The 23,214-nt window shown below is 39.0% G+C and overlaps 1 long non-coding RNA gene across 2 annotated transcripts; it reads left to right on the plus strand.

Annotated features, from left to right (window-relative positions):
- Positions 1-350: 350 nt before the first annotated feature.
- On the plus strand, positions 351-17,617 carry LOC135179844 (uncharacterized). Of its 2 annotated transcripts, none has more exons than XR_010304145.1 (3): positions 351-573; positions 14,747-14,853; positions 16,447-17,617. It is a non-coding gene; the product is annotated as an uncharacterized LOC135179844 (long non-coding RNA). The 2 variants fall into 2 exon arrangements; XR_010304144.1 differs by having other exon boundaries at positions 16,500-17,617.
- Positions 17,618-23,214: the final 5,597 nt, after the last annotated feature.

Below are 23,214 nucleotides of genomic sequence, written 5' to 3' on the forward strand. Positions count from 1 at the left end.
AGCGTTGGAGACTCGGGGGGGGGGGGGGGGGGGGGAGAGGAGGAGGAGGCGGCGGTGGCTGCTGCGGCGGATGGCGGCTGAGCGGTGTTTACATCGCCGCGACACCACTCGCCCCGGCGAAGAGGGGTGCAGGGAACCGAGGTGACAGGGGCCCCGCCCGCCCGGCCGTGTGGGGTGTGTTTGCCGCCCGTACAAACTTCCCCAGCGGCTGCCGAAAGTTGTTGTAATTGTGTCACACAGCGAACCCCACGCCGCCACCGTGACCCCCCCCCCCTTCCCCGTCCGCCCGCCCGAGCCCACCCATCCAATCACCGCCTTCGCGGTGTCGCACGTGACCTTTGTTGACTTACGTCAGTCACAGCGCTCTTCCACCGTTGAGCTCCGGCTTGGTTGGCCTTCGCCGCCCGCCTCTCTCGTCAGCTTGACTCTATTGGTCAGCGTCTGAAGGAGGGGATGGGGTTTGAGGAACTGACGGATTATGAGAGGTCGGGTGAGCTGTCAGTCAGAGGAGCTTTTCGACTACCCGGCGTCAGCAGGCTTGGCTTCTGCCTTTAAAAACCGGAGGACGAGAAGGTGGGGGAGAAGGGCGGGGAGTTTTACGGGAGCGGCGGGCGTTAGGATGGGAGGAAGAGGGCGGGCTGCGCTCTGCTCACGGGTAGAGTTGCGTAACGGGGGCTCCGGGCTGGGGGAGTGAACGTCGCCGAGGAAGTGGAAGTCGCTAGCGCTTCATGAGTGGGGGCTGTGCCACTGGGACCAACGGAAAGCCTTGCCCGGCCGCTCTGCCCTGGCTTGAGCGCAGGGCGTGGCGGTCTTGACACAACTGGAAAATAATGGCTTCCCTCAGTAGGGAGCAAGGACGGTGCTGACTTGGACTCCCTACGCTTGGGCCCCAGGAGAGAAGTGGTTGGGATAATGCCCGCGCAGAAGTTGGGAAGAGCGGCCGAAGTGAGGGCGAGCCCTGTGGCACAGCAGTTGACTTCACCCACCCTGGGGAACAGGCGCAAGCGTCTGATCTGTCGCTCTGGTCACCACGCGCTGCGAGCGCACGCGCCAGGCGCGGGGGAGCGGCCGTTGGACCGCCACCGCCCCGCCAACGGGCGCGCGTGCGGCGCGGCTCGGGGCGTGCTGAGCGGCTCGGGGCGTGCTGCGCACGGAGAGGGGAGAGGCGGAGCGCCCGCGGAAAAGCCGCCCCGCCCCGGCAGCCGCTGACAGGTGGAACGGCGCCCGCCGGCGCTGGCCCCGCGGCCGTCACGTGGCGCGGGGGCGGGGCGGGTGCAGCGCGAGCTGGCTCCTCAGGGTCATGGCGGCCCGCAGGCGGGCGCGGAGGTCTGAGCCTGGCCGTCGGTTATTCTCGTCCTGGCCGAACCTTGAGTGAAGAAGCTCGACTGCGGCCTTAGCGCTGTGGCGAGGATGACCGATTCATAGGAAGGGACCAAAGTCAGGCTCTGGCTACATGTTATGCACGCATCTTTGGATGCTGAGGAGTAAAGGGTTTTACGTGCCCTACTTTCCTGTCTTTAAAAGGTCAACCACAGTCTTCCCGGTGGCTTTAAATGTTACGTGTGTATCCTTGGTCCCTCGACCCTTCCTAGTTTACCGGGCCACTTCACAGTCCTGTTTTCACAGACCCATACTGCTAGGAAGCTCAAGTGTTTTCTCAGATTTTTGAAAATCATTAGACCTTGCCTCTGCGATGTTGGTTATGAGGACATCAACCATTTGCAACTCTGTGGTGGCACAGCTCACTGCTCATAGCCATTTTGTTAAAAGTGTATCAGCAACTATCTTTGGTTTGCTGTATTACTTCTTCGACGTCTAAGTGGAGCTCCATGACTGGGCAGGCTTCTCTGCCAGCTGAATTTCTTCCTCTGTAAAAGTGGCCTGTTAGACATTGCTGGGCTCTCTAAACCCTCAGTGAAGAGATGCTGGCAGAAGTGTGTGAGACCTGTGCTGCTACCCTGCTTACTGATTGGAGATCTGGTCAAGACAAAGTGGTGAATAATACAGAAGAAGTCTCAAACAAGTATGTTGTTGCTTCTCTTAGAAGCAGAATCTTGCCATGTAACCATGCTTTCTGATGCAACCATAGCTAGAACAAAGAAACACCTGAGTTTATTACAGTTGAATATCTTTGTAAAATATTTGTTTAGAGCATTGGTGTAAGAGGCAGGCATCTACATTTAGAATACTTTTGAGTTTGGGATTGAGATTTTTTAGAATTTACTTTTGATTCTGGGAATGGGCCATAATCTATTGGTGAAAACAGTTATGATGGAACACATATTTTCATCTGTATTTTACACAACTTCTTAGTCATATTTTCCTCAACAGCGCTTCCTTAGTTGCATAACTTGGGACCGAGAACTCTAACTGATTGGTATTGTGGCAAACATGAAATATTTCAGCACAGATTATTTCTAAGGAGTCTGACTGTCTCTCAGTAGAAGGAAAGTAACTTTCAAATTACAGAGCAATCTGGGAGACTTCATAGCAGCCTAAGCAAGTCTTCAACTGAAAATGTAACAAGACACATGCAACTGAAGCCCCAACATTTAAATTACTCCTCTAGTGCCGTCAGCACCACTATTACCTCCCCTGCATCCTGTCTATTGCTTGAATTGAATTTCCAGTTGTTTTTTTGTGCGTGTTTGAACTACTGTTTAGATGCCTTAAGCATTACCATTAAAGGCCTATGTATTGTTTCAACTAAGATGTATCCAAAGCTTAGTTTCTTTAATAATAGCAAGAAAAGTTTGAAAATGCTGAATTTAGCACTCCCTGCCCTTGCAAACAGAAAACCATTTTGAAGGTAAACACTATTACCTGTATAAGAATAGACTTGTTTCAGGCAAGGGTATTACTGGCTTCCTGCTCCAACATACGCTCTGGAAGCTGACCCCAGAAAAAGTATGTCCTCTGAATACATAAGAAGAAAGAAGGAAATTTGAGTGGTGCTCTCTATCTACTGAGTACTAGTTAATTCATTAGCATTTAACTTAGTTTAAATTCCAAAGTTACCTATGGGTCTCCGAAACCATATTGCTACCTTCTGTCTGAAAGTTGTGGACCAATATAACTTTTGGACTTAACAAGCCCTTTGGATCCCCCTTTTCTGTATGATTTTACCTCCGTTGATTTTTCTGTACAGTTTTTGTGTAGCCTGCTATTTTGTCAAATGTTACCTTGTGCTGCAAAACCTGCCCAATCTGTTAAGAGACTTAATGTACAGTTGAAGAGTAGTTTGTCAAAGAGGACTTTAGTGTTTCAAGCAGATGTTTGGTGTGCTGGTCATTCTCTGCAGCTTGAAACTGAGATACAAAGTTAACACACCACTTCCTGAAAAGTAATGTTAGAAACAGCAAAAGCTAGTTGTAAAGTTTGTTAAATATACACAACCTGATGTCTTGTTAAGCTGAAAAGCAACTCATGAAATTGTTTCCAAAAAGTTGATACTGAAGACTCCAACACTGGGTTCAAGCTATCACCTCACTTGATGTCAAAGATAGTTGTGTTATCTGAAGTATCCAGGTTCACTGGCAAATAGGACAAGCCTGATCACATCTGTAGGAAGTCAGTCTCAGGAAAATAACTTCATATGGCATGGAACAGAGGGAAGGCTGACCTGCTCCAAATTTACCTTTTCTTTTCACAAGCTTAGTTTTTACACATCAACAATCAAGTTGCTTAGGACTATTTTAAAGATGGTGATGATCCTACCATTTTTATGAGCAAGAATATGGTAGTCTCTTATGGCTGTTCATCACAAACTCACTGTAAATCTGTTGATAGGAAGTCTTGTCTGGAGGCTTGTTTGCTACAATAAAGACTTCTCATAAAGCACAAAGCTAATTGCTGCTGGCTCATGTTCAGCCTACTATCTACCAGGACTCCCAGGTCCCTTTCTGCCTGGCAGCTCTCCAGCCACTCTGTCCCCAGCCTGTAGTGCTGCTTGGGATTGTTGGCCAAAGTGTAGAACCCTGCACTTGGATTTGTTAAATCTCATCCTATTGGCCTCTGCCCACCCATCTACCCTGCAACAGATCCACACCTGCCTCCTAGCTTGGTGTCATCTGCAAACTTAGTGATGCTGGACTCAATCTCCTTGTCCAGATCATCAATAAAGATATTGAACAGGACTGTCCCAACAATGATCCTTGAGGGACGCTGCTAGTGACTGGCTGCTAACTGGGTGTGGCACCATTCACCACCATTCTCTGGGCCCGGTCCTCCAGCCAGTTCTTGACCCCTATCAGAGTGAATCTGTCCAAGCCACAAGCTTCCAGCTTTGCCAGCTAGTCAAGATGTCTGAAATAGGTGACTATTTGGCATATCAGGACAAAAAACAACATAAACTAATACAACCTCTGAATAGGATAGTCATAACATAGTCCTTTTTTTTGACCTTCCATATTCATTAACAAGGTTTTTATTCCTGCATAGTTTTTCTTACTGCTTTTTACTTCATTTACTCCAAGGTAAAAGCCAAAAAGCTTAAATTACTAAACTATATTGTTGACATTTGGAACAAAAAATTCTGCAGTACTTCATTTTTGTGTTTCAGCCATATCTCCCATATTGTCCAGTTCATAATAAAACGATCTGCAATTAACATGTTCCCTGTATACCCTCACTAAAGTTCTGACAAGTGTTGTGCCATGATCCATGGTTATATTTCAGTTATCAAGAAAGTAGGGGAAACAGACCTAAACCTCACAGGTTTTTGTTTGTCTGCTTGATTTTTTTTCCTCCAGAATACACAAAAAATGAAACTCAAAACAAAAACAAAACCCCAAACCCATGCTTTTGCTAGCTGTAAAAGAAAGCAATATACATGTAGAAAAAAATAGGCAAAGTAGAAAATCTTGGGAGAAAAAAACGTTTTTCTGACTATTCCAACTGCTCTTCAGTCTTGGAAGTACCCTCTGAACTTTGGGTGGTGAGGAGGGCAAAATTGAGCTAATCTAGGAAATGCATTATTATTGTGAACACTTTTTTTCTTTATAAAAGCATTAAAAGAACTAGTAATTACTAAATGCTTTAGTTATAAACCTCTCTTAGTATTATTCTGTCTTGTTTGAATCATGTAGTAATTTTTGTGTGTTGCCTTCTCCTTTTCTTGGTTAGCTTGATTTTAAAACTTGAATTACATTTGAAAAGCTTTAATGCTTGAATTCATCTGGAATTTAAGTGGTAATTCATAGTCATAAGAAGCATGCACAGCTATCATTTAAGCAGTAATATCCCTCACTGTGCAGTGTGTCAGCAGAAATCATAAAATTTCTCTTGAGTAATAGAAGCTTTGAGGGAATTTTTATTTATAAATAATAAAAAAACCATGTCAGCAATTCAATCTAAACATGGAGATCCATGAATTTATAATCTTAACTATGTTTTGAGCTTTTCCCTGAAATTGAGAATCTATACATTTTTTAATTATTATTATCTTAGGTTTTCTATTGTCTCTTTTGTAGATTTAAGACAGACTAGTTCTCTGCATGCTAGCATGAACACACTTAACTGTTTGGTTAAGTTCTACCAGTAGAATTGGCTGTTAGAAGAGCTCCCACTATCATATTTTTTGCACTCTATAGGTCTCTAGTATATTAACTGACAATTTCTGCAGTTTGAAAAATAGATAATATAAAAAATTGAACTTTTCCAGGAAGTGGCACCTGTACAGTGCTTCTATTAGGAGAGTCTTTATAGGTTTTAAATTGCATTGTGGTGGTTTAGGAAATTCACACACACACACAAAAATAAAACTTACCAGACTAGCTCAGATGGCATGAAAGTAAGATAAAGCTGTATTTTACAGCAATCTAAATTTACAAGCATAATTACAAAATATATTTGCATGTATTTACAATTATATACAATTTAGAAATAATACAGGAATCCAATCCTCACCCCTAGCCAAAGAAAGCTCAAGGCCAACACCATCTTCTCTCTCCATAGATAGAAAACCAGCAAGGTCTCATGTGTTATCAGTAAAAGGTTAGTACACAGTGTGGAGGAGTCAGAGAGACAAAGGAACAGCAACAGAGTCAGAGTGAAACAAGACCCAAAAGACTGAAATTGTTTATACATTGTTGTTTTGTCCCTCTTAGCAAACTAAGGAGTGATATAGACTTTATTATTTTTTTCCAGCCAATGCCCTTGCTCATTCAGTCTATATTCAAGAGTGTCCAGAAAGTTCCTCTCTCTTGTTTATAATTTAGAACCAAAATAGATGGTTAGTTCTTAAACAACTACATGTTCCAATTCTTCCACCCCACCCTTGGTAGTTTTGGCTGTGTGCATTGATGCCCATTCCAAATATGGATATACTTTCATTTATGTTAATAGTTTCAGAAGGTAAGTAGGCAATTGGCCATCCTCTTACTAGAAACTGAATGTGTCAGCTGTTTGACAGAAAGTGGTCATGAGCAAGGATCTCTCCTCTTCAAAAACAATGCTAAGAAAGTGAGCATCCTTGCCTTTGTGATTATGCAGGAATTTAATACCCTTGAGAAGCTGATGAAATGCTGTGTTTATATTAATGTGTCTTCATCTTTAGACTGACAATTGTAACTCCCTTATAACTTCACAGAATTTGGCAAATGCTGTCAAAGAGGGAAGGGGGGGAAGAGCAGCTTTCTGTTTCTATGGCTAAGTATTTATGTATGTGTTGGCTTAACACAAGATGCTAAGCTAAGACCTTTGTAGCCTGCTGGTTTTCTGGTCTTTAAGTAACACCAAGTATATAACATTTGTAAATGAGCTCTGAAGCAAAGTTGGAAGGGTTTGAGTAAGCATTATGGAAACATTGCTGCTCAGCAAACTAGATGGATGAATAAATATCTTGTTTACTTTTGTAAATTCTGGAGCAGAATGCAAGGTACATTATTATCTGAGATTTTAGGTTTTCTTCTAAAGCAGAGGATGCCACATGCTCTTACTGGATTTAACATAGTGCTTTAAAGACAAATCTCTTCAAATACCTGCAAACTGTTTATTATTTAAGCCTCAGCTGTTGTGCTGCCTTTTTTAATTTTTTGGTGGTTGTTGTTAACATTACTGTGGATGTCTAAAATTATTTAAAAAAAAATCTGAAATTTGGTGGTAGTTTCTGAGTCTTTCCCATCCATTTCCAATTACATCTGCCTGTTCAGCAGCCTACAAAATCCAGTACTTTGCACAGGTAATGATTTATATTATATCTTGTACTCATCTGCAAATGAAAGTTTTAAATGTGCAAAAAGCAGAAGGGACTCTGTGGCATTAACTATATTTTGTCCAGAGTTAAGGGAGTAGCTGAAGAAGCTTCATTGTACACTGTTAGACACAGATAACAGCAATTCTCCATCCTTGTCTAAACACAGCTCAGGATTCTCTTAGAGCAATTGGTGAGCCAGGGAGCATTCTAAGTGAAATAAAACACAATGCTTAAATTTGAAGACTGTTGCTATAGGGAATGCAAGTCTTTATTTCTTATCTGACATTTTAGAATTTTAGCAAATAAAAGGTGGCATCTCATCAGTTTGTTGCATAGGACTTAATGAATAAAGAGGAGGGTTTTACTCAAAGCATGCAAACTTGTTCACCATATGGGACTAGAAGATAAAACAAATCTTCTACTAAAACACCAAACTGATTCTTTTTTATTTTTATTATTAATAAAATTGTTACTATCAGAAGGTAAATTTTATTTAGGAGATCACCATGTCTTCTGCATGTCAATAAGAATTGGGTCAGGCTCCTAACAGAGCTGAGAACATCAGGATTGCATGAGGAAGCCAAGTAGTTTGTACCATAAGCTTGGCATTCATAAACCCAAAAGCTAACCCTGCCTTTAAGTATACATTTCCCCTTACTTCCCCCACCCATCTGCTACATTTTACTTGAGAACCTGTGAAACTAGATATTGCTGGTTTAGGAATGGTTCTGAGAATTTCCCATCTTAAAAGTTCTTAAGGTATCTTTTGCTTTCTGTTGAATGTTTGCAGTTGTGTTTCCATATAAATATACCCAGTACTACTGAGTTTGTGAGCAGTTCTTCCAATGTTTGGTTTGGTTTTTGGTCTGTAAATGGGTCCTGTGGCCATTTACTCTTTGTGGAGAAAATTAAAACATAGTGTTTCTCTTCATAGATATTTAATTCCAAACTGAAAAGCAAGTGAGAGGAAGGAAATTACTGTTGGTCTCAATGGGAGAATAGGCTTTTGGGGAAGGGAGCAGCAAAAGAATGGGCAATGTTTTCTAAAGCCTTGATATTTTTTCTGCCTTTAGTGCATGCACAAAGTTTTACTGTAAGTTGTAAATTTAAATCTTTTACAACAAAATCAGTGTTTGTCCAGTGACTCAGTATCAACGAGAAGTCCATTTGATATTCCTCCCTCTCAACTGAAAAACAAAACAAAAACAAATAATAAAAAAGAAAAAAACCCAAACAAATAAAATCTACTTCCCCTGTTGAATTATTCTGCTTATATGCAAGCATTCAAGTTTACCACTTCACTAGAAGTCTCAAATGCTGTCTAGATACCACAAAAATATTAATGCATTTGGCACTATGGTAGTCTGTGTAATCTTATAATTGGGACGTAAGTTTACATTGGTCCTGCTCAGGTTACAGTCATTCCCTGTGCAATTGTTTTATTATGAAATTTAAATACTGTTGTTGCAAATCATGGCTTTAGTTCATATGCTTTTGATACAGAAGTATTTCTGAGTAATCCCACCTTGCTGAGGACCTGAACCTGCAAGTTATGGACTGTCATCCAAAGAATCTTTCTGCTCAGTATTTGGCAGGATCACCTCCCACTCTTAATAGATCAGTTCAGATAAATATGCAAATTTTTAATGCTTTATTCCAGAAACTGGGCAAGAGACAGGTTTTCCTGTAAATTGTTTTTCCTGGTTTCTGTTACATTAGCCCACACTGAAGAAGACATCTTGCACTGTTCATGCTTCTGTTCTTTCAGAAAACATAACTGAATGCAATATGCATTGTTAGTGAATAACAACGTTTGCATATCTACTGTTAAGCCTCTTTCATGAGTCAACTGCATTTTTTTAAATTTCTCTTTAGGGTTATTTTTGCAATATAAATGCTAACTGTCAGTGGTCAGCAAAACAAGCAGGATCATTACAATTTCTGTCTGCCATTTGGAGGGGTTTGGTTTCAAATACTGCTGTGTAGGTGGGTAGTTTAGCAGCATACAAGAAACTGAAGTCATGGCCAGAGTCAGAAACAGCCAGGTGAGAAGAAGAGAGAGCCAAGTGCACAAGGTGGATCTGACCATTAGTTGAATAGAGGCCTTTTCTGTGGCCAAATTCCTGACTAGTCTCTTAATCCAACTCTTCTTTCTGTTGCAGTCATAGTTTTCTGCTAGTTCCGTAAAACAGGAATGTTCTGTTAAACTTAGAGAGTGTCTGGCAAAAGGCAGAAATGATCAGCTGGTTTGGTTATTGCTTGAGTTTTTGTTTTTCTCCCTCAATCTTAGTGAAACCAATGACTATGACAGCACTTTGTCAAAAATTACAGAGCTCTGTAAGCAACACTGAGGTGTCTCAGAATGTCATTATGTGACATATATGCCATCACAGCAACCCCTGCCTTTGAAGGTGCCTTGCCAGTCAGTGTTACCAACCCTGCTAACCCTGTGCTACTGTTTGCCCCAGCCATCCCACAGTTTATAGTTTAACAGTTTACAATGCCATGCCAGCAACTGAAGCAAAGTAATTGAAAAATAAAGTCAGTTGTAAAATAGCACCAAACCAACCAACCAACCAAACCAAATCAGTCCCTCTCTCACCTACCCTCCCTCCCAAAAAAACCTACAACACAATAGTTATCCATCAACTAAAGAACCCCAAAGTTCCAGGGAAAGGCAAAAGCCACTTCCAGACAACTTTTATGGTAATTTTACATGCAATATCACATACCACACTACAAAGTATTTTAAAATAACATCATTCTAATATAAAAATAAATGCCAGAACAGATGATGCAATGATTGTATTCTTGGGTAGCATATTTAATTCAATTAAAACTTATCCTGTTATTAAATCTTACATCATTGCTGGCTGCTGCTGTGAAGAGTACTGAGATTCTTTTGTACAGAGGTCTAACCTGTTCACAGTAGTGCCTCAGGAGCTGGTTGACTGATGCACAACACAGTAAGATGAATACATCTTGTGAGGTTGACTGGAGATTGCTATCACAGGAGTAAAAACCAAGTTAAAAATTACAAAGCCCTGGAACCTCTAAAAGCTTATGAGCCATGGAAATCACCTACTACTAGCTCCTTACTACCTCTAAATAATTGTTAATTTGTTTCCTACTTAATGATATTATAAGTTGGGAGAGCTGGACAAATTTCTGTTGGTCTTTATCACAAGCTTTCTTTTTGTGATGTTCCTGTATTGATGCAGCAGCTGCTTGCTGGGAATCAAAACCCTGATGCACACAAAAGGAGGAACAAGTCTTTATTTTTTGAAGATAACACTTTTGAAGGCTGTGTTACATGTGTACATGTCTCTTTCCAAATGCAGCATGGTCAAAAAGGAGGGTAATTCTGCAAAATAGGCAAGGCTAAAAAGGAAATAGCATCTACCAAATTAGGTATTTGGTAGACTATTACATAGGAAAATAACCCACACTCTTCCTTCGTTCTAAAGAAAAGTCTTACCAGGGTTATCTCATTGAAATACTTTGGTTTTTTGCCATGCACTGTTTGAGAAATGATGTCATTATTTACAGAAACTTTTAGGAAAGAACTTGTACCTTCTAACATATATTAATTTTTAAGTTCAGAAGTATAAAGGTTATCTTGCTGAACTAATCAGTCAAGCCCAGCATGTAAATGTTTCCATTAGGCTTATTCAGACAAGTAGAAATCATAGCTAGGATACTGGTTCAGGGAAGTGTTTAAAGTAATGATAAACAATAAATACCATAAGAGTTAAAGATTGAAAATTAATTTTTTAACTACTGTCTGCTTGCTTTTCAGCCTTAATACATGGGCTCTGGTTCCTGCTCTACATTAACATTCAGAAAGTTTTTCACCATGAACATGTAATTGTTTGTATTAAAAGCTTAACTGTTGTATGCAAAATTAGAATCATGCCTATGGGTATTTAAAATGGAAGAATAATACCAGTTAATGACTTCAGTGTAACTAGGAAAATTACATCAGAGAGAGTATTTCAGATTTTGCAGATTGGCCAGATTTATATTGATGAGAAATGCATAAGATTTAGCTTAGTAAAATTTAATGAAACCAAGCATGTACTGAGGAAATGAAAGTGTACAGGCTTATTTGTTGCAATATGTGGAAACTGGTTAACTTTTTATTTGAGAGAGCAATGAAGTTCTGCTTTATGGAAATTTCTGATTATTTTTCCAAAACATTGTTACTTCTTTTGATGTAAGCAGTTGTATGGTCTTGCAGATAGGTTTCTTTAGTAAATTAAATTTATTGAACTTGCTGTTTCTTTTCAGACAAACCTATTTCTTTACCAGGAGTACGCAGAGGCACGTTTCTTTGCAAAAACAACTCTGTTGTTTTGAAATGCAGAAGGAAAACAGAGGAGTTACTCTTCAAAGTCCCAGCTGTTTTCTAGAAAAATGATCCCTGTTTGTTTCTGGCCGTTTTGAACTTTGTAATAGCTTCTTCTGCTCAAAGATACCTACACCTATCCCTAAAGAATACCCAGCTCATTACATTGGGTAACATCAGGAGGCTGTAGCATTCAGGTCCTGGCAAAATTTATTTGCACTCATCATCTGGCTTGCCATGTGAGCTGTGATTTGCATCATAGGGATTTTTTTCAATTATTCCAAGAAGTACAACTGCTTCTTCTTTTTGTCCTCAATATGTGGGGTAACTGCATCCTCCAATTTCAGCAAAGTTTTGCTTAATCTAATCTTTTGGGCACTCTAAATAACTTCTTGCTGTGAAAGGAGATAGAGCATTTTGGACCTTGATATTAATTGCAAAGAACTGAGAAATTCAATATGAAAATAAGATCAGCCTTTTGGACCTCCTAGTGAAAATATGGAATCTGAATTAGTTAAGTAATTTGTCAATTTGTTTCTGTGTATGTTATTTAACAGAATTAGTTGGAGAGTTACAGTAAAATAAAAAAAATGGACACTTCAAAAGTGTTAGAGAGAGAGATGCAGATTCAAATACACCTATGATTCAAGGAACCAGATACAACTTTTGGGCCGTCAGTGGATGCGTGAGTGCTAAAATAAAATGATACTAATCTCATTTTAAAAGTTGGACAGTTTATTCAGTGATTGAATCCAATTAAGAGCATGTGCATGTTCTGCTTACAGAGAAATAGTAGAGTGAATGAACAAAATGGTAAGCCTCGTAATGTTATCCAGAGAACATCTGAAAGGAAGTAGAACAGAACAACATGTTTTAACCAAACAGCTCACAAAGCAGTCCTCTGATACATCAGAGCTAATTAGGACAGAGTCCAACAATTACAAAAGATATTTAGTTGTAAAGAGATACCCAGCAATGTTTTGTCTTATCTCTTAAGCACATCATTAAAGGCTTCCTGTTATATTTCTTCATGACTTCTTTTCAGGAAAATCTATTACCCGCTCGTTAGGAGGAGATGGAGACCTACCAGAACAATTAAGTTGGCCTACTCCCAGCTACCTCATCTTATGAGATGCAGTCATGGAATAGTAATAGCTTACATGAATATTTCTTGAAACAGCAGTCTGCTCTGCTTGTTGCCTTTCTCCATTTTTCTCATCATGCAACACAACAGAGGTTCAAAACTGTGATCCAGTCAAATCTGTTCTACAAGTGCAAACAAATTTCTGTGTGTATCTAGGGGAAGTCATCGCAGCATAAAGCTGAGCTTTGAGTTTTGCCATAGCATCAAGTTTGGGTACTGCTGGTGTAGCACAGTCTCAGATTCCTGAGGAAAATGTGGCAATTATCTGTACCAGCGTAAGGAGAAGAAGAGCTGGCATCATATGACAAGTTTCTCAATTTTTTTCTGTCAGCACCATCTCTGGCTTTCAGGTGATTTTGTATGTGAGAGTGGCTTCATAGTGTAGGGCAAGAGCCCTAACCAAACCAACCCAACGGCAGCTTTTCTTTTACAGTTAAACAAAGTGTGGGTAAAATAGTCCTCCAGCTGCTTATTGGGGAAGTCTGTCTCCTCTGTAAAGAGGGGTGGTGGTGGAATGAGGTAATTGTCTAGTCTGTATACCAGACTGATGCCTAAAGGTATTATTGTTGAAGTAAGCAAAAAAAAAAAAAGTAAAAATATTCACATAGATAGCAGTATTTTTAAAACAACTTTTTGGCTGAACTTATTCTCATGCTCTCAGTTGGCACTTGTTCTTTTGTCCTTTCTTGGCCTTCCTCCACAGCCTTCTAATGGAAATTACTGCACAGTTCTCGTCCTCCACTCAGCCTTTGGATTTCTAGCTCAACTGTATCACTCTTTGAGGGGAAAATGGATGCACTACACAATGTTTTTCCAGGCTTCATTTTTGTCAAGCTGTAAAATTGATGCAAAGCATGTCCTGCCATTTTTCTAAGCAGAGGGAGAAATTGTGTAATCTCTGCACAACAGATGCTTCATTGCCACTTGACCTGTCTGCAGTCCACTCTTATTAAGTCCTATCCGTAGGTAATCTCTCTTTGTAATGAAAAATGTTTATGTCTAGAAAGAGGCAGGGAAAGTGCCGGTGTTTTTCATGTGGGTTTTTGCCCTCTCTTTATTTTAATTTCTTCTTCAATAAGAAAGCAATTGAATATTTAGAAATCAGTTCATTTCCTGAAATGAAGCAAACTTCATCCAAGCTCAAAATCCTGACAGTCAGTTCTAACATTTGCAAGTACACACTGAAGAAAAATATTTTGACATCTAGACTGTCAGATAATCTGTCACATTCAGGAAGAGAAATGATAACTTTCAGAGTAATTTATTGGGAAAATAATACATTTACTGCAGTGAAATACCCTACTGGATGCTGGAAAAGTTACTTAGCGTTTTTGCAGACAAAATAGTTGGCTTCAGAACATGATTTATTCTCTTGCAACAAAATCAGAGACAAATAAATACTTGCCAGAAATCATCAACAAAGAGTACATACCTGTAAAGAGCAGTATGGTCACATACATTTAGGGAGTATAAGGAACCTCACACTGAAGGACGTAGCACATAGAGAAAAGAGAAGGAGTGCTCAGGATTGTACTCCTTACAGAACAGGCTTGTGGGGCACAAAGAGTCATGCACTTAATGCTGTGCTTGTTAAAACTTAAGAGCTAGAAAAGGTCTAACATCATTGTGCTGTGGCTGGAGAACTGGGGCTGTCTTTGGGCAGAGGTGTTTCCTGGCCTAATGCAATGACTGCTCTGTAGAGCTTTCGCAGCTCTTGGGTTTGCATCATCCTTTTTGCTCCACTGACACGTTCTATATTTCGTTGTCTGTTAAAAAGTAGTCTTGTTTCTGAACATTATGTGTAATAATGATGGGAACAATAACTTACAAAGTGCTCAGAGGATTAAAGCTCAGGTTTGGTCAGTTTGCATGGTGCTGATACAACGGTATCAGTCTGAGGAGGTATAGTTTGTCTGTTTTTAATGTGGCATAATTTGTGTCCCATACTGATTTGCACCTAAAAGTTAAGTAACAGTTGTGGCTTCTCAGAAGCCAAATAAGTTCTTTTCATGCATTTTATCATGTAATTAACAATGACTGATTTTTTTATTCTATTTAGTGCTGTTGTATGAACTCTGGTGACAATAAAACCCATGATGTTGCATGGATAAGCAGACTGACAACTTGGAAGATTTTTCAGCACCTAAAGAAAAGTGTTTATAACAGGTAAGCACAGCTTTCAAATTCTTTTTAACTCTGTCCTGAATTAGTCAGCCAAGTCTAACTGGAATTTACATTTCCCTTGCTAGTTAATGAAACTATGAGTGCTCCATCAAGCTCCTTCTTTCAGAGTCTTTTTTCTCAAGCTCCTTCTTTCAGAGTCTTTTTTTCATATGCTTTTCCTGATGTTTTCCCTGTTCAGATAGGCTAAGCCATTAGATTCACTTGATGAAATTTACTTCATATGATCTGAGTCACTTGCTAGAAATTACAACAGAAAATGTGTAAGACATGATCTCAGATTGTTGCACCTTGCCACATCTACATCAGCCTTTCATTTTGTTGTCAGCTTTAGTGGAAAGACAACCTAAAAATACTGTGGATCTTTCCTGTTTGATTGTTCTCATTTTTCTTCAGTGAAGTGGGGGAAAAAAAAGGAATAGAAAAACTCTTGCTATATTAATCTGCATTTATCCTCCTTATTTGTTATTCTGTATTTATTTTTCGGAGGGAAAAAGAGAAGAAAGAAAGGAAAGAGTAAAAGAAAAGCAAAATAAGGAGAAAATAAATTTTGATATTTTTCACAGAAACTTTTAACTTGGAGAAATACCTTATTTAAAGAGTTTACAGTTATTCCATATGGAAAAGAAAAAAGAAAGTTTTATAATTAAGAAAAAAAAATCTCTACCATTTCTAATGTAAATTCAGCATAGCTCCACCAAGTTGTGCAACCTTTAGCCACTGAATTAGCCCATACCTAATGTTTTAAAATGCTTCATTTGAGTTGACAAGACTTGCATATGGTGTCTGAGTTACCAGACTGAAGGCCTTTAGCCTTCCTTTGTCTCCTCACTGATTTCCTTTACTCACAGTCTTACTGCATCAGATTTAGATTATCTGTCCTTTTTTTGTCACTAAATCACCCAGCGTATTCAAATGTTTTGTATAAATTATACTCATATGAAATCTAAACCCATTTCAGTTAATAAATTACTTTTTAAAAAACCCAAATCATAGCCAATTTAAAAAATAAGCAGTTTAAGCTTTTTTGAAATGTACTGTGGGTGTAGTCATGATTTATGTGCAGTCAGTTATTTTGGTATATATTGAAAAATCTCAACAAGTTTCTATCTGGCATTTCATAAATCAGAGTTTTCTGTATAGGAAGCAGATGTCAGAAATTACTATCTAAACCACATGCCAGTTGGCTTCTCCATGTGGCAGCTTGTAAACAAAAATATTTGGGGCCTGCACATTTGTGACATGATGACATGTAATGCAACATGCAAACACCAGCTATTTGGAACTGCACTGTGCCCCTATAATGAAAGTAAAAATAGAAATCATGCTTGTGTTGCTGTATCAGAATTCAGCAGGTGGAACTTTCCAAATTATGTGGTGCTGTTGTTTTTTGCCAAATAAATGTACTGAGAGGTTAAATAGTTTATTAGTAACCTATTTTGCATCAGATGTAGTAATTTGTGCATTTATCTTTAAGCTGTTAGGAATTTAATTTTTTCCCCCATGGAAATTATGTTTCAGTCAGAGAATAATTCTGGTTGTACTGAAATCATTGAAACCTTTTTCCACTAACTTCAGTGGGATCTGTAATCAACTGTCACAGAATCACAGAATGTGATTCTCACTTGCAGAGATCATAGACCACACAAGAACACATCCAGGTAGGTTTTGAAGGTCTCCAGTGAAGGAAACTCCACACCTCTGAGCAGCCTGTTCCAGTGCTCTGTATGTCTCACCATAAAGAAGTGCCTCTCCATGTTGGTGTGGAACTCCTTTTGTTCTAGCTTGTACCCATTGTTCCTTGTCCTGTCACTGGGCACCAATGAAAAGAGACTGGCACCTTCATCTTGCTATCCATTGCTCAGATATGTATAGACTGTCAGAGCACAGGGAAAGAATACTGCTGCCTGCTGAAGCTGATCTAAAACTGGTGTTGCCAAAAGGAGCAGCCATGTTCTTGCTTCCACTGAAGGCCATATGTCCTGTGCAACTTGATCTAGGCATACCTGCATTAGCAGCAGAGGCTGGACCAGATGATCTCCATTGGTCCCTTCCAACTTACCATTTTGTGATTCTATGATTCTGGTTTTAACTTTTATGCAACCCTAACAATCATGTGGCTGTGCCAAAAGCAGGCTTACTGATCCACCTGAAAAGTATCATGGGAAAGGAAAAAAAAATCATTAATCTTGTGATAATTAGTAGGACAATTGCTAGTGCCAGCTATTGTTCACACAGTACAGATTTCAAGCTGTGAATCAACATCCACGAGGTTTAAATTCAGCACGATAAGAACTGGGAATACAAAACGCACTACTGCCAAGCTATTTCACTTTGTGAAAAACAAATGGGCCAAGGCTTGTGCAGAAGATGTAAAGGCACATTATTACATTTTTCCAATATAAATGCAGTTGAAAAAGGCTAAAGAAAATTGTGTTTATAACATAAAAGGTTGAGCAGGATATAGGAGGAAAAATAGAATGAACTAAAAGTAGTTATCTGACTGAATGGCTATTTAAATAAGCATAGCAGTGCAGAAGCTTTCAAGCAGGGTTTGGGATCATCTTCAGGCTTAACATATTAGTACATCATAAAGTGCAGTGCATGAAAGTAATTTTAAACCCCCAGATATTTTTATTATACTTTCATCAATGCTATAGATTATTTAACATTTTATCCACCTTTTTTTTTTTGTTGTCAAGTCTGAAGATATTGGATCCCCTGTAATATTATTTCTTGTTCTCTTGCTACTACACATAGTAAAATGGTCTTGCATTTGTTTGTGTGTCTTGGATTTTTTTGCTTCACCTCCATTTTTGTGAAATCAAGAAATAGCAAATAAGAAAAAAAAAACCACAGTTAATGAACTGTGCAAAAGGTAAGTAGCTTCCTCATGTGGTGAATAGGAGCAAAAAAACCTTGGGCTTATTCCCATAACTCAAAGTAATCTTGCAAATATGTAGACCTTATATACTTAATTTGCTTTCATAGGTTTCAAAATCTCACTGTTACTTTTAATCAAGCATAAACTAATGTCTCTAAATGCCTCGAAGTTGTTTAATTAGAACAAAGGAAGTTCTTCTGTGTCAGCTAAGCAATTAGAAAACTTTTGTATAGTGAAGGCCATACTCAGGATTCTCATGTCCCTGAAATGTCTTTATTTCAAGAATTTTAAAAAACTCTTTATTGTTTTCTTCTTATTGTATCAACACACTCTTTGGGGCTTTCTCCTTACAGTAAATGTCCAGAATTCCATATCATATTTCTGTCTAAGTAGCTGAAATGTTTTTTCACTGCTCTTTACAGTCTGACTATCTTTCTGCTGTCTTTCTGTGGACCTGTTGTAATTCAGAATAATTTGGTTAATTGATAAATAGTTTTGCATACAATTTTGTATTTCCAGTTATGGAAATAGAATAGAATAGATGGAATACTATCCTTTGCCTAGGTAGTTTTGCAAATTATTTCAAAAGAAGAAAACAAACTTGAAAAACTCAGTAAACCTTTCCAGTTACATGACTACTAAAGAGAGAAGCACAAGATCAGTCAGTGAAGTAAAGTATAACTGGGACTTCAGTGGAGTGTTTGACAATTTGGTGTTCAGTTTGACATGGATTAGTCAAGGTTACCTGGAATGCAAGCACTCTCTTAAACCAAAGATGAGGATAAATGGCTTGAGCTGGCAGGAATGTTGGGCAACACGGAACACTGCTGTGTCCTATTTGGTCTCTTGGTAAGTCATTAAAAAAAAAGGAAGGAAGCTGATTGTTAGCAATTAGCATGAATCATAACTTGCAGACACTAGAGAGGAATACAACAATCTAAGTGCAGGGCTGAAACCAACAAATTACAGTGCTCTTGGACAAGTAGGGTCGAGTCCTTCTAATGCAATGTGATCAAGAACAATACTTTTCCAGGGCAGAGAGAAATCTGGATGAAAGGAATGCTGGATGAAACCTAGATGTGGCATTGGGCAAGTATATACAGCAAAAGACCAAGGCCATTTTGAAAAGCATTGAAATGACATATAAGACCAAAATACAGTGCCTTCTTTTCACAAGACTTTTGCAATCAAATCTGAGATACTAATTTCAAGTTTTATCTTGATAGCAGAAAAAATAAACAGGAGATTTTGAAAGATCATAAAACTGACAGGGAATGTAAAAGTTACGATTTAACCAGCAAGATGTAAAAAACCCCAAGCAGATGGAACTCTTACTGATTTATCCTAATTAACAATCTCTTGAGGACTGTAGTGGAGTTAGTAAGCTCCCAAAGGTTTGGATCCCAAGGTTTGATGTTATGTGTTTACAGTTTCAGGGACTAAAATTGTCAGCCAAAAAAAGGAATACTGACCATGTTTGTTGTGGTTCCTGGTTTTCCCATTCCTCAGATTTGCCAGGTGCTTGCATGGCTTTCTAAAACGGGTTTAAATATTCAGGAATGATACACAATCGAAATACATAAGCTAAGGAAGCCCTCCAGCATCAGGGAGGGAACTCATTAAATAAAATGAAAGAAAAATAAAAACAACCACACCAAGATTCAGGCTAATTATTAGCAAACATTTAGTTTCTGATGTCTACATGGCAGCATGTATCAGTGCTTTGAACATTTAAAGCTAGACAGGAGAAAGCATTGGAAAAATCAGTAATTCATTCTGTACTGGTTTGATGTATTAGGATGACTAATAAAATAGCAGTTTAATATCTAAAGCCTGTACTGCATCCATCTGGAAATGCATGTACATCCATGCAAGGGATACTAGAAGTTGAACCTATAATTAGTAAAATCCAATTCCTTCAACTTGACAAGACAACCCAAAAGTATTCTATGCTGCACAAGAATGAAGACTCTAAGTAATATGTTTATTTTAAAATAAATGGCAAACAGTAAATTTTCCTCTATTCCTAAATTCTTATAAATTATTATGATTTACTGTGTAGGTCTTTTTTTTTTTTTGGTTCTGCCATTTCTTTCAGTTCAGCTTAAAGGCTGTACATATGGAGAGACTGACTGCAAGAACTGGAAATCCAAATCTGCCAGAAAAAAATGTAACTGGAAGCCAAGCTTACCACTTTAGCTACAGGAAGAAGTGGCAACACTTTTTGTTTAGGCATTGTCCCAGTCAAAACTGCAGTCTGTTTATCAAGTCAGGGTCTATGGGATACAGCTATACCCTTGCATAAAGATATATGTTGAAGATTCACTGGAAGGAAAGCAAACAACAGGTAACATTTTTGCATAGTTTTGAGGCTGTGGGGGGAGGTAGCTTAGTTGGAGGTTACACTGGTGTTAAGAAGGGACCAAGAAGCACACAAAGCTGGTCATCGGTTGGTATTTCTGCTGACCAGGGTGTGCAGAGTGAACAGAGAGACCAGAGCAGAATTTCAGCTTTATAGTGCTTTCTATAAAAAGCTCCTTTTGATGTTTCTCCCATTTTCATTCTGCTCATTTTTCATATCAAAGCTAAAACTTACTTTCCCCTGCAATTCCTCTATTTCACATCAGTTTGCAGAACAGTGAATTAACTCTTCCAAACCAGGAGTCGATAATGTCTTGCTTCAGGAGGTGCCTAATCACTGTGATGAATTGTCCTAAAAAAACCCAGACCTTTACAGATGACATTTTCATTTGCAGTAAATTGAAGATGGGTTTAGCAAACAGCTGCTTTCCACAACAAGCAGGATTAGTCATCTTATTCTTACATCAAGCATAAAGTAGGTATTTTATATGGGGAATTATGAAAGAGCCAAATAATTCTGGATTATTGATCTATTTGTCTGTTGGGAAGTTGTGAGTGAAAAATCTTTTGCTTTGTTGCTCTTAATTCAGATGCCATTAGTGTAGAGGTTACTCTAGGACCACTATGAAAGAAATTGATATAATGTCTACAGTGCTGCAAAAGATGTTTCTTTTCCAGATAAAATAAATGGAAGCTAACAGGGAAAAAATGTAGTGTTTGGTAACTTAGAAACTACACTGTTTTACAGTAGTGAGATCAATCAAAAGCTGCTAGAAAACATGGATTAAGACCTACTAGAATTGTACTTCATACTTTAGACATAAACAGCTTAACTACAGCGCAATCAGTAATTATTAGCTCTGTCTTCTAAAGGATCGATTTGCACTTCTTTTCTTTGGCTATCAGCATAAAAGACAGACTAGCTCAGTTTTATATGTGGTATAAATACAGTTTTTCTAATTTCACAACAATCGCCTGTGGTCGTTTAATTTGTCACTGTGATTGAGATCTTTCCTCATTTACACTTCCACAGCACTATTGACTTGATGTAACAGCAATGTATTGTGTAACTTTGAAAATTAGAGCAGGGTATAATGCAGCAAGCAGCATTTACAATAAAAAATGGAACATGACTTGCCATTATTTATACCCAAGTAATCAAGACTGCTTCGCCGTAATTTCTACAGTTGCTTTTCTAGAACAACAACAATGCATCTTTTCTAATAACAATAAACTGCAGAAATCTTCCAGCTCAGTGCAGGTGTTTACAGCTTTTTGCCTCTCTCCTGATTTACATGGTGCCAGTTTGCATAATGGACAAGTCACCTTCCCAGCACGCACCTTTCTGGAGTGCCCAGCTGAAGCCTTGAATGCACCTGCCTCCCTGGATCACATCATGCTCCCGTTACATTCCCCTTCTTGCTCCTCTACTGTACTTTGCTGCCTGGTTTAATTTTTTTCACCTGAAGAGCACAAACAATTTAGCTTTCTAACTTTACTACTTTCTGAAAGAATTTAACATGTTTCTCTTTATGGCCGAGTAGTTGTAAATGTCAATTTGAAACCAAGCCAGAAGGTGTTTTGTCCTGATCAGAGCAGCCAAGCACAGGGTCCTGTACATCATTTTCCAACCAGCTCTATGCAGCCATGCTTACAGGCAAGCTTTGGGACAGAGCTGATTGTGCCTGATTGGGCAGTCAGGTAGCCTTCTGGGGGGGCACAGGGAATTTTTTTTAAACAAAGTCTCTTCAGTGTAAATTAGAAGCAATTTGTCTTCAAATTCTTCCTTTATTGGTGCATACTGTACTTAGAACAGGGGAGGGACTGCTGAATTATGGGGAGCTTTTGCTGAAAGTGGACAGCTGTGCAGGCCTGTGCCCCCCAGGCAAGCTTTGCTAATTCTGGAGGCAGGAGGGGGAGGGAGCTTGAATCTATATCACCCATCAAAGAGAGTGGAGGCCCTCCAGACTGCTAAACCAAGAAGAAAGGGCAACTTACTAGAGAGATAATCCTAGAGACCACTCAAAAAGTGGATCTTGGGACTTGTGGGTAAAGGAGACAGTAGAAACAATTTGGAGAGATACATGAGCAGGTACAATGATGTTTGTTGGAGAAAAGGGCTGAACAAGACCTCAGACACACATGAGGTGTTTGGGTGTGTTTGGGGTGTCTTTCTCTTAAGTGCTCTGTATATCTCAAGTGGTCAGAGAAGAGAGGACATAAGAGCCACCTCAGGCTGCTGGGGCTACCTTCTGAGATCAAATGTTTACACCCTTTAGTTTCTCCATGATAGACCTTTATTTGCATAGCTATGATGGGCAAGCTGGGCCCACTTCCAGCACCTGCTTTGAGCAATCCTCTGTATGGAATCTGCTTATGTGTTTTACCCAGGTCCACATGATGAAATGTTGACCCTTGGTTTCTCTCTCAAGTTTAGTGGTGTGCTTCCATTCCTCATTTCAATATTGTTATTGCTTGAGCAACTTTGATGGCAGTCTAGCACTAGAGCACTGCACAGGAATCTCAGTATGAGTTAGGAATTCAAAGAGATTTTATTAAATGCTATTCAGATTCTTTTTTTTTTTTGGTCAGAATAAATTAATAGTTAGAAGTAAAAAGATGTGATACTGTGTATGTTAAATGATGTTTGTACGAGATTGCCCTTTAGCAAACACAGGTACTCAGAACAGACTGTGTCACTGATGCATGCATAAGGTACCAAAGAATCTTTTTATAGACTTTGTTGGGAAGAAGAAATACAAATTCATATCTCATTTTTTCTTTAGTCTGTGGAAGATGTCATTTATTTTGTAACCAGAAAGCAGCTGTTTGCAGCGTTAGACATTAAGCTAGGAATTCTATGTGTTAACTAAGGAGCATTTAATAAGTTCACAATGCGAGTGCTAATGAACGAGTTGATTTTAATATGTATCACATTTCACTCTAGGAACATCCTTATGTTTTCTCTACCCACAGTTTAATTTTATCCTCACTTGACATTCCCTGTAGACAAAGCCAAAATTAAACTGAGCTGGCCAGTATTACTGATACAGATAAAAACTAAAGAACACTGGAATATATCTGAGCCAGCTGAAAGGACA

This window comes from Pogoniulus pusillus, chromosome 12 (assembly GCF_015220805.1).
Source record: "Pogoniulus pusillus isolate bPogPus1 chromosome 12, bPogPus1.pri, whole genome shotgun sequence".
In the NCBI taxonomy this organism is placed as follows: domain Eukaryota; kingdom Metazoa; phylum Chordata; class Aves; order Piciformes; family Lybiidae; genus Pogoniulus; species Pogoniulus pusillus.